The following is an 11,471-nucleotide window of genomic DNA, read 5'->3' as shown; positions in this document are numbered from 1 at the left end:
CCCCTCCCCTCCCCTCCCCTCCCCTCCCCTCCCCTCCCCTCCCCTCCCCTCCCCTCCCCTCCCCTCCCCTCCCCTCCCCTCCCCCTCCCACTCCCACTCCCACTCCCACTCCCACTCCCACTCCCCTTCCCACTCCCCTTCCCACTCCCCTTCCCCTTCCCCTTCCCCTTCCCCTTCCCCTTCCCCTTCCCCTTCCCCTTCCCCTTCCCCTTCCCCTTCCCCTTCCCCTTCCCCTTCCCCTTCCCCTTCCCCTTCCCCTTCCCCTTCCCCTTCCCCTTCCCCTTCCCCTTCCCCTTCCCCTTCCCCTTCCCCTTCCCCTTCCCCTTCCCCTTCCCCTTTCTTCTTATTTTTTATTTTTATTACCCTTCTGGGATGATCTTCATGTCCTGCACACAAATTACATGTGGTAAACTCAGATTTGAATTTTGTTTTGTGTACCAGACCTAAGAATGAAATGATACAGTGTATCTAAGTTAGATAATAATTTTAGTCTAGTCCTCAAATTAGCAGATACCCTGCTTTACCACTGAAAGATCACACAGTGAAGAACATTACACAGTCTTTTCTAATAGAAGTCTATATGAAGACTTTTTCTTCAAAACAGGTAGTTGCATCTAGGCCTCAGTAAATTGGGTTACAATGAAAATGAACTAGTATAGAATAGATATTCCATACAATATTTTATGGTTTAGACAATGTTCCCCCACTTCAGAAGTGCAATTCATAATCTCCAGTTTGTGTATTTGAATTTATTAAATTACAGTTTGACTCATCTGCTTGATAGAATATGTGTTTCTGTGTTGATTAGGAAACAGGTTTTCTGAGAGCTTTTCTGCCAGCTCTTCAGCATTTCTCATCAGCTAATAAATTTTGAAGCTTGATTTAAATTGCACGATTCAACAATATTAATCCATACTTAAGAATTTTCAATTAAAATTCTAGAATTAGCACCAGCTGTAGTTTGTTCCATTTACTTTGAATAATCTATATGTCCCATATTATCAAGTCTAGTTTTAACATCATTATGAAAGAGTATAGATATTCTTTCTTTGGTAGATAATTTCTGTATTATTTTCCATTCTACAGTCGAATAGCTTAAATTATGTCAGTTTCTTTTGCACTTGCTTTAAGGAGCTTATAAAAGCAATGTAGGCCATAGAATGGAACTGTTCCATTCTTTTCTTACAGAAAGAATACTGAAAGTTATCAAGACCAATCTTTATATCTTTGAATTCTTAAAGCTGTGTTTTGTCATAACAAAAAAAGAAAAAAAAAATCAGAAATAAAGTCAATCTAGGAAAAAAGTTTATCTTACTTTTCCCCAAGCAACTTTTAAACTGAACAATTTCATACAATCTTGATCCCTCTCTGCTATGAGAAAGTTCCTTATTTCTCTCATAAGTTGCTGGGCTTCATTTGCATTTAAAATTCCTCTTTTCCTATGTTTTTCTCTGCCTGCCTCATTGTGTTATTCAGATATTTCTTCCAGTGGAGCTTGTTCAACTTTGTTTTTGAGAAAAGGCCAAATCTTCTGGAGCAGGAAGATTTTTTACTTCTGGTCCACAGTAAAACTAGCATAACAAGGAGTAAAGGAGAACTTCCTCTCTTAGCCCCAACTACTTAAATTATTTATAGCTATCTTTATGTTCACATAACAAATACATAACATAAATATACTTTTTGTTAGAACATGTTGCATTTATGTACAAATTCGTTAAATCTCATTTGCTTTGCTCATTTTGTTCATTAGTGATCATTGTATGTTTAGAGTCTAAACTTGTTCAATGACAAATATATATATAAAGTAATGAAAATAATGGAAAAAAATTCTTACATTTTAATTGGTGAAAGAGGACTGGAAAAATATATATATTTTGTTTGTTTGTTTGTTTGTTTGTTTCCTCAAGAATCAGAGAAGAGTAGAAGAATAATTGTCTGAAAAAATAAAAGATTCTGAAACAGGAATCTCTATAGGTGGAAAAAATCTACTCTGTAAGATTTTATTACTGCATAAACCATTTTTTTTTTCTGTATGTGGAAATATTTCTTTTTGTTATCCCAAATATTTTTAATCACATGCATTTCTATTATAGCAATAGCGAATATAGTAAACTCTACCTATGCTATATGTAAGTGATAAGATTCAGGAGAGTAGTCCAGTGTTTTCAAAGTGAGTAGCTTTTTGGATAACACAGACCTATTTTCCTACTTAAGAAAATTACAACTGTATTTTTAAAATGGCTTTACCTCAGTGTTCTTTAAAATAGTTTTTCTTTAAATTATATCATCTTAAAAACTCCATCACTTAGCAGCACTGAAATATTTTGAAAGTCTCAGCTGTGTTACCCAAACCACTCTTCATGGAGTAAGGCACAAACTAAAAAAAAAAATAAAATAAAAAAATTATATATGTATACACATGCATCTATATTTTTTTCTGTTTGTTGTTGTTGTTATTGTTTTGTGAAGTAATCATAGGAGCAGATTTCTGCTTTTTGTTTGTGTTTACAGACATATCAGATGAGGCCTAACACTGAGGGGGTATTTGGGATACAGTCTGGTCATGACACAATGCTGCTGTCAAACCAGTAATCAAGACAACGTATTTTGCAGGAAATGTTTACATATAGACTTTTACTGTGAAAGACTGAGTAATGTGCTTTGTTGTGTGATCTTTCTGGGGGAAAGAAGGGCTTTTAGTCATCTGATCACAGCACTCTAATTTCCTTTGTATGCTTATATATTGAAATAGCAAAAGCTACGTCAGCAGCAGTAGAACAGCCAAATGGCATGGTTTCTCATCCCACTACTTCTCCCAGAGTTCATTTTTTCTTATCACCAACTTCAATGTACCCTGGCCTCTCTATAAGCAGACAAATAAATTATTCTTCCCCATAGTAGATTCTCCTGTTCAAGGAGATGCTTTTCCTTCTACAAAGACAGCATCTTCCTCAGATGTAACAAATACAGATTCAGCTTGCAGCACAAAACTCCAACTGTCTTACTAGAACTATGGAGATGGATAAATTTTTCCTTCCTCTAAATCAGACAAACCTCACCAGGGAACTCATTATCTTTGAGGGTCCTTTGAGGATTTTGTTATTTTGCCTTGCTGATCCACTCCATCTCTGTCATCAATATGGTAAAAGGATCAGTGATGTTTTGTCCTGTTTTTTGTTTTGTTTGTTTTTGTCTGTTTGTTTGTTTGTTTTCTTATAATATGACTGATGCTCTCAAAGTTTGTTTTGAGAAGAGAAACAACAAGGGATTTTTTTTTCCTGAGGTTTATAAATGTTAGATTCCAAAATGGTGTAATTGGATTTACAAAGTTTTTCTTCCTGAAGAATCAATAAGCAAAAAGTCAAAATCTGCTCCTGAGCACCCTATGTGAATTAAAATATGAAGATCTTGACATGAATTAAAAAGTGGGGATTTTAAAATCGGAATACACATCCAAGTTTACAGATGGACTCCGAACTATGATGAGACTAGTTCAAATCCCCAGAATATAACATGCCTGAACTTTGTAAGGGGAACTAAGTCCAGATCTGGATTTGAGTTTAGCTGGTGGAGCCCATCTGTATTTTGAAATCACATTACACGAGTGTGTGGAATGCATGTGAGAGTAGAATACTTGATGAGGCCTGCTATCAACCTGAAACAAAATAATTTTTATGAACATGTGTGCTCAAAGAAAAACTTGACAGGTGGCACCCTAATGGGATGAACCTGCACAAATTTGCCACCTTTAACCAGCACACTGTTTGTAGAAGGAAACCAACAGACCTGACTGGCTTTGCTTGACACAGCTTTAAAGCAGGCCATTGTTTCAAAGTTCATTAGCATACACATGCAAGACACGCTTGATTTCAAGTTTTTTTTTTGTTTCTGCTTTTTTTTTTTTTCTTATTTTTTTTCCTCTTTTCTTGTCACTGATGGTGCAGAACCTGCTCCTGCTCATCACTCTCTTTTAATCTGGCCCAGGGATGAAGCAGACGACTGGGGCGAGCTTGGCAGTTGAAGGATCCAGATGCTAAACTCCAGGATTAATTTCTCTAGCAGAGGCATCTGGGAGTCAGATCCTCTCCCCTGACTTTCCTGGCAGCTTGGTTTAACCCCCAGCAATCCAAAACGCTCATTTTTGTTTTAGACTGGGAGTTGTTATTCTGGCAGGTAAAAGAATGCCAGATTGCCTTTGTCAAATGAAGGAATTTGTATTTAAATATCAGTGCCTCAATTTTCCCAGGTTTGGGAGCTCAGTCATTAAAGACGTCTGTATTCAATAACGATGCTTTCCTTTGGCATCTTCCTCAGAATGTGACAAAAGAATGAAGTTGACATTAGTGAGAGAGAGCAGTGAAGAGGAGGAAAAAAATAAAAAACAAAACAAAACAAAAAAAAAACAAACAACAAAGCAAACAACAACAACAACAAAAAACCACCATAGATACAGTGACATTAAAACAGGGAAACACTATCCTGATCCATGAAGAGTGACAGTCAAAGTAGCTTTATTGATGTAGAAGTGTAAAATTGGTGTAAATGAGATCAGGTCAACATCATTTGACCTTAGCCTTTTCTTCTTCTTCTTCATTATTTTTTTTTCCTTGAGAAATGACCTTCTTTTATACTTCATGACAGGGAAACAATCTGCAACAGAACCACAGAATGAAGGAATCTTGCATTCTTCCAGTAAACCTTTTCCCCCTGTAGCAGTAGTACTTCATGAAATTAAGCCCTGAATATTAAACTCATTTCAGTTTTTACATCATGCATACTGTAGTTGCATTGACTATCAGTCACCAGAAGCCCTAAAGCTGTATAAACACAGTATGGATTTCTAGTGATAGTATGAATGTAATGCACTGGCTTTTTAAAAATAACTTATTTTTATTGAGCAATACAGGTTCAAGATGCACCACAAATATATATAATTTCATGGCAATTTAATTAGGAATAGAATTAAGGTAACAAATGAGATTGAAAGTGTAACTACTATAGAAAATACTTAGCAACAACTGTATGTAATATAGTGAATGCTCAGTTTCACTTTTGAAACCAGTTTCTTTTATATGACCATAAGTAAACTAATACATAAACTTTTGAAACATCACATCAACTACTGGTTAAAACAACAATGAAAAAACAACAACAAAAAAAAAACATATATAACAATGAATATAACCCACATAGAGCCAACATTTCAAAAATAGATGGCATTATGTTCAAACTTTTTTTTTTTTTTTTTTTTTTTTTTTCTCTTCCTCCTAATGGGTCATTCAAACACATTTTACAACTTCTCTTTATGAATACTTCTGTAAAAGAGGAATTTCAGTAAGCTTTGTGGAACAGTAGGAAAAACGGAAAGTCCACAGTTAGCATTGCTGGCACAAAGACAGAAGGTGATCTTAAATGTTACATTTATGTTAAAGAGTTATTCTGCTGCCTCTAGTAGTGTTCTTGTCTAAAAGGGCTCTCTAGGGGAGAAGTTAGAATCCAGCTCTGGCAGAGGAGGGAGAAAGCTACAGTATGGGATTACTCCTTTGCCTTCCTGGGTGAGTACATTCTACCTAGAACATAGACATAAATCTTACCTTGAAGGCAATCAGTGAGTTTATGAGCATTGTTTCCACATTTGTGTTGTATCCACACTTCATCTAACACGCAGTCAAGATCAGATGGATTTTATTTAAGATGATAATATTGTGTGCACAGTTTAAGTAGTGTGTCTGCTTATGTGTTGATCTGAAAAGTGATCTGAGAGTTTTTTGGCTGCTATCAAGCTCTAATATGATGCCAAGATCCATGAAGTTGTGGGGGCAGAGGTCTCAGAGTTGTTCATGAGCAATAAATTACATGCTCTTGATTAGAGAATTTAGGAGTATGGCTTCAGTCAAGGCCTTGTCAAGCAAAATAGAACCAAGAAACGATGGATCAGCAGAGGGATTAAAGTCTGATCTAGAGAAATACATTCAGGTGTCTCTGAGGATAATCAGATCTTTACTCCATTTAAAAATCACCAGTATTATATATCTGAGAAGAACATGAGTAGTCTCTAACCTGTGTTCGTGGCACTTTGTAAAATTAGAGTTTTCTTGCCTGGGGCAAGATCCTTTATAGCAAGTATGTTGCAAGATGGTATTAAGTCACCTGTTTGCACTTACTACAGCTCCTCTCCCTTCCAAGCACTGTCATCATGGGCTAAGTCCTGACACCACCAAAATCAAAGACAAAATTAAAACTAACTCTTCTGCTGCTATGATTATTGTGCTTTACATTACAAAGATATCTTATTCGATTTGTGATAGATAGGAAATTTTGCATATTGGACTGAATACGAGAAAGAAAAATCAGTGCTTCTCATTGAAAGGAGTTTATTTGTGAACTGTTTAGTTTTATGTAATTTGTAATTTTATCGATCTGCAGACAGCTTCTGGTGGGAATTTTGGTGGGAATGACACCCAATGTCTTTTAATTTTTAAGATATTTTGTCCTTTTCTTCAAAACTGCTGCAATTCACACTGAGTTACTCTTTAGAACATCCTAGCTCTGGTATCAGAGAACTAGCACAGAATATAAAATCTCAGAAAAAACATTCCTCTTAAGGAGATCACTTCTGTCAAATAAAACAAGAAAAAACCTTGTCATTTTTAAGCACCTTTTTCAGAGTTTGTAACAGGAGGCATGAAATCACTGTGAATGGTTCGTCATGTCAGGATAGTGAATTATTCAGATATTTGAATCAGTGAACTAGCTATTTAGCACTCAGATTTATAAAAAAGGACACGGGTGGTGATGTCACAGTAGAATTATTTAATTTAGTCATACCATTTTCAAAGTAAGAATTTGAAGGTATGTTCTTCAATCATGTCATTAAGGCATATAATCTCATTGTTTAATTTAGAGTTAGAGACTGTATGTTGTCTCTAAACAATGTTGATATTACTCCTTTATTCATTTATATGCTTGGCAAATTGCTACTGTGAGAGACTCTGTAGATCAATTTAATTTTCAGTAAAACCTTGCTACAAAAACAACCAACCAACAACAAAAAATACTATCCTATGATTAATCCAGCGGAGCAGATAAAAACTGTAGGAACTTTTCTTAAGAGACATAAAATACTTCTTTTATCCACATATATAAATAAATAGGTTTGAATAAAGGAACATTCTGAACTATAGCAATCAAACCACCCATTTTTAATTGAAAAACTGAAATCTTGTGCCAAACTGACTTTCCTTTATCACATCTATGTCTGCTCCTAAAATATTTGAGAATTTCAATGCTTTTTGAATCAGATGCTTCAAGGTATGGGGTTGTGTCATGCTGGTTGGAAATCAATCTGAAAATGAAAAAATACTACATTGCATTTATAGAAGAAATGGAAGGTATAGTGGCTAAACATGTGTGAGTAGGCCTGATTTTTTTTTTTTTTATTTATTTTTTTAAGGAAGCATTACGCAACATCTCTGTGGTTCTTCTATTGGTCTTCTTCTTTTTTTTTTTTTTTTTTTTGTAATACTTTGTACAAAACCACTAAATAGTTTTTCATTTTCAAAACTTTATTAAAATGAGATATTTCAATTTCTAGTTGGTAAACTACATTAAACAAGTGTGCCCTTGGTGTCTAGAAACCGGATGCAAGAACCTAAGATTTTTTATTTTTATTTTTTAATATATATATATATTCATTTTTTTCAGTGTTATATTCCAGAAAATGAAAGGGCCATTAGGTGTCAATTTTAACAGAATGTTCCTTCTTGAGTTGCACCTAGGAAGGATTGTCAATGAAAAATGTTCACTTGTGAAGTATTTCAGAGCAAATAATTAAACTGCAACTCCCTCTGTTCCATGGCTTTTATTTGGACTTCAGTTGACCGTGTTATCCGTTTACTCAGACAAATGCTGTTAAATGTTATTTTGAACTCTTATGCTCTAAAAATGCATTTTTCTTTAGTTCTCTTGACATACCAAATCAGCTGTGGAATATGAAAGTATAAGTGTATGAGATATGTATGGCATATTTTTCCTTCTTCCTAAGAAGAAAATATAAAGCCAATGGATCTGGCAAGCAGTCTTTGCCTTTTGATCCTTGAGAACATCTTTTACACATCCTTTTTTTTTTTTTTTTTTTTTTTTTTTTTTTTTTTTAATAATGTGTCATTACTAGGTTATTTGTGTTCCAGTAGTGCCAGTTCTGCAGAGTGAATGTCTGTCTGAATAAAATGGAATTGCATTCTTATTTCTAATAAAACAGAGATTTTTCATTTAGTAAGAGATATATAATTAAGCATCAGATTAAACTAATAGATGTTAGCAGCAAGGGGTGTAAGAATATAAGGGTTAAGACCTTCAGCTGACAGAGGCAACTTTGTCCTAATGACACCTTTCATAAAAACATCTGCTTAAAAAAGTTAGGTTTTTGCCCCCTCATTCCTATTGGAAAGCAGTTCCGCAAACTGAGTCCTCTGTGTTAGAAACCTTTTCTTAATTTCCAAACTAAATGTATGCATAGCCAGATAATATGCATTTGTACTTGTGCCAAGATCATCCTTTTGTTTAAATATTTCTTATCTCTCTCTGGTGTTTACCACTGATGCACTTGAAGGAAATAGTCACAGCCTCCTGTGGCTTTCATTTTGTTATGAGAAAAAACTGGATGTTCATCTCAGGAGATAGTCCATAATCCCAACGATCCTACAAACTTGTATTTGTACCCATTTTAGTGTGAATGAATGCTTTTTATCATGAATGGCAAAAATTGTGCACGATAGTACACACAAGTCTTTACTAGTGTACTGTACAATGGTGTTTGTGATTTCTCTTATTTCCTGGAAATATGTGGTCTAATGCATCCTACATTTGCCTGTTTTGCAGCTACATTGCCTTCATAGCCTATAGTCATCCTGTGATCAACTGAATTAAGTTCTTACCCTTTCATTCTTTCAAACTGAGGAACTCGCATTTGCTAGCAAGAACATTGTTATTCATTCCAAATTATATTACATTGTACTCTATACTATTCACTTTAATTTCTATTAGTATAATTTACTAAATCAAATTTGTTATTGCAGTCCATATCTGTCACTTCTCCTTCATTTTCTTCATCTGCTAGTCATTTAAATGGCTATCATAATTTTAATGAGCTTTTTTTTTTTTTTGCCTTTTTTTTAATCTTATTTTATGTTTACTTTTGCCTCTTAACTCATGTTTTTCTTCAAATTAGTTCTAAATTAGTACATAACAATAATTATCCAAATAACTTTTTTTTTTTTTCTTTTTCCTCAACTCTGGTGGTGCTATCTGGCTTGAAAACAACAGATACACCCCTCTGAAAGAGTTAAAATTAGATGAGATATCAATTCATCTTTCAGATAGTGATTATCCTGTCCTCTATTTTGAGTGCATTGAATATCTAGAGGGATTTTTATTTTCCACATCTTATTTATTGTAATTTACATTTAAAGACCCTGATTTCTACAAACTAGTTTGCCTCTTCTGGCATGCTTAATGCCCTCAACTTTACTGAAAACTGAGGCAAAATATTAATTCAGTTTTGGGGTCATATCTAGATTATATTTAATCTCTTTCCTTGATCTATTTTTAATTATGTGGATAAGGAACTTTTCAGTATTTGTTTTAATATCCTTTGCAAGATGTAATTTATCTTGGCTTTTGCAGTTCTCTCTTTTTCTCTAAACATATTGACCTGTAACACATAACTCTTGCTACTGATTAAACCCTTTTCTTTTTCTTGTAGCCTTACTGCTTTTCTCACTTTTAAAGACACTATTCATCCCCTTAGATCTGAGGCTCTTTTCTATAAGTTTCCTTTACTTTGCTTGTAAAGAAAATTGAAGAAAATTCCTGTACTTTTGACTAAGTCAGACTCTAAGCCTCTGCCACATTCAGTTCCACTCTGGCAAATTTTCTCTTTTGAATTTAAACCTTAATTATAGAGGTGCTTTTATTTGGTTCCCCTTCACTTCTGCTGAGTCACTCACAACCACTTGATCCAAAGTTACATCTCTTACAACCACTTGATAAAGAGTTTTTAATAGTAGTGCCTCATCTGAGTCTCTACTGTCATAGAATTCCTATTAGGAAATATAATTAATATTAATTCACGTGAGTTTATCAGAAGTAGACAGTCACCCCTTGTATATGTAAGTATGAACAGCTGCATTTCTACCACTGTTAGAAGACTGACTCTATTCTCCATTTGTAGGAATGACCTGAGGAGGAAAACAAAACAACAAACAACAAAAATAAACAAACAAACAGGAAATGATCACTGAACTTTGGAAATGACACAGTAATTGAAAGAAGACAGACAAGTAGTAGTGAAGAAAAAAGATTACTGCCACTGCACTATTCAATCTGTCAAGGCAGATTGCACCAGCAAATAAAATGTATTTTATTATGGCTCAAGGTAACATTTAGAATAAAATAACATAATTATATAAACAAAGAAAATGTCCATGAAAGAAGAGAATAAATTACTTAAGATCTAGGACTAGATCTTGTCCTAAGTCCTCTATCAAAAAGCTAACAGAAGAGCAGGGTCACTCTGCCTGTTGGTTTAATGCAATGCTAATTATTTGGTGAAAAGTAGAAAAACTTGTAGGAGAGATAGAGACCCTCTCTCATGAAAGAGTCAAAATATGCAGGAACCCAATTTACAGGAAGGATTGTATCTTTCATATATCATGGTGTAGTGGGTTTATGTGGCAAGGTTTTGGTAGCGGGGTCCATAGGGGTGGCTTCTGTGAGAAGAATCCAGAAACTGCCCCATGTTAGGTAAGGGGCCCGCAGCTAGCCAGAGCTGAGCCAATAAGCAATGTTGTCCGCGTCTCTGTGAGAGCAGATTTAAGAAAGGGGAAAAAAACAAACAAACAAACAAAAACTGGTGGAGTGAGAGGAGCGAGAACCAGCCCTGCAGACCCCAAGGTCAGTGCAGAATGAGGACAGGAGGTGCTACAGGTACGCAGCAGAAGTTCCCCTGAGGCCTGTGGAGAGGCCCCTGGTGGAGCAGGCTGTCCCCCTGCAGCCCATGCGTCCCACATGGAGCAGATCTCCACACTGCAGCCCATGGAGGAGCCCCCGGTGGAGCAGGTGGATGTGGCCTGGAGGAATGCTGCGCAGGAGCAGGCCCTGGGCTGGAGCTGCAGCCCATGGAGAGGAGCCCACGCAGGAGCAGGGGCCTGGGGGGAGCTGCTGCCCATGGAAGGATAGCATCCCATGAGAGGGACCCCATGTGGAGCAGGGGCAGAGAGAGACCATGAAGGAGCAGTGGAGACAAAGTGTTAGGCACTGACCGGAGCCCCCACTCCCCCATTTCCCTGCAGCACTTAGTGGGAAGAGGTAGAAGATGGTGAACAGGGAGGCGGGGGAGAAGGTAGTGGAGGTGGGGGGGGGGGGGGGGAGGGGAAGGAGGGTATTACTTGTTTCTTTCCTTTGCATCTCAC

The 11,471-nt window shown here is 36.1% G+C and overlaps 1 long non-coding RNA gene across 2 annotated transcripts in view; it reads left to right on the top strand.

The window, feature by feature from the left end:
* The window catches only part of LOC311430036, a 40,032-nt gene that overhangs the window by 24,067 nt on the left and 4,494 nt on the right, over nucleotides 1-11,471 (top strand). For both annotated transcript variants that reach the window (XR_014688509.1, XR_014688510.1), the window contains one exon: nucleotides 10,232-10,435. This is a non-coding gene — a long non-coding RNA (uncharacterized lncRNA). The remainder of the gene's footprint in view (nucleotides 1-10,231; nucleotides 10,436-11,471) is intronic.

Source organism: Aythya ferina, assembly GCF_964211825.1.
Source record: "Aythya ferina genome assembly, chromosome: 1".
NCBI classification, from domain to species: Eukaryota; Metazoa; Chordata; class Aves; order Anseriformes; family Anatidae; genus Aythya; species Aythya ferina.
This window is presented reverse-complemented; position numbering and strand designations above follow the sequence as displayed.